The sequence below is a fragment of the Alligator sinensis genome, unplaced genomic scaffold (assembly GCF_000455745.1).
Source record: "Alligator sinensis unplaced genomic scaffold, ASM45574v1 scaffold1052_1, whole genome shotgun sequence".
Lineage (NCBI taxonomy): Eukaryota > Metazoa > Chordata > Crocodylia > Alligatoridae > Alligator > Alligator sinensis.
The window spans coordinates 50,090-50,897 of NW_005842971.1; positions in this window are offsets into that span (position 1 = coordinate 50,090).

Consider the following 808-nt stretch of genomic DNA (forward strand, 5'->3'; position numbering starts at 1 on the left):
CCAGAGATGCTGTGACCTCAGGATTTAGGGAACACTAATTGGCATCCTTTCATCTGCGAGAGATGGTGGATATTGCATCCTATGGTGGAGATGGTTTGCAGTGTCTCAAGTGACTGAATAGTCCAATCAGAGATTTGTATGATCTGTGGCAGTGGTTGCAAGTATGTGTGTTATGATTGGGTAGTTGGGGAGCTGCTTGCTTCTTGCAGACTCTTTTCTCTTCAAGCTGTTGGAGCCAATTCCTGTCAAAGACTTTAATGCCCTGGTGGAGACGGTGACGCCACTTGTTCTGATTGCTTGCCAAGGTTTCCAGTTGGTCAGGATCCATTCCAAATGCCTTCATATCTCGCTTGTGTCACAACCCAAAAGGTGTGATTTTTATTTGTGTGTGCTTCGGCACTGCTAAATTGTCCCCGCTAAATTGCAAGCTTCCTTGCACGGTGGAGTCTTCTGCTGCAAAAGAGAACCCCGGTGCAAGGGAGAATTTCCCGCTGATTTGAAGCTTTCTTTGCAGGGTGCATTTCTTTGTTGCAGCACAGAAATGCTCGTTGCAAAGAGTTCCCGCCATTTGTATGTAGATTTGGGTCCCATTATTGGCCAGTTCTAAATTATTCACGCGTGGCGGCTAGTGATTGGCTTGCTAGCCGTATAAGAGGCTTGAGTGGTTTCTGCCCAAGTTGGAGGACTCCACGAACAAGGGAGGAGGAGACTTCACGCTGTGTGAAGATCTCTAAGCGCTGCGGATCCTCACGGACCCAGTGCATTTGAAGCAGGCAACGGAGATCTGATCAATCTCTAGCCTCTCCCC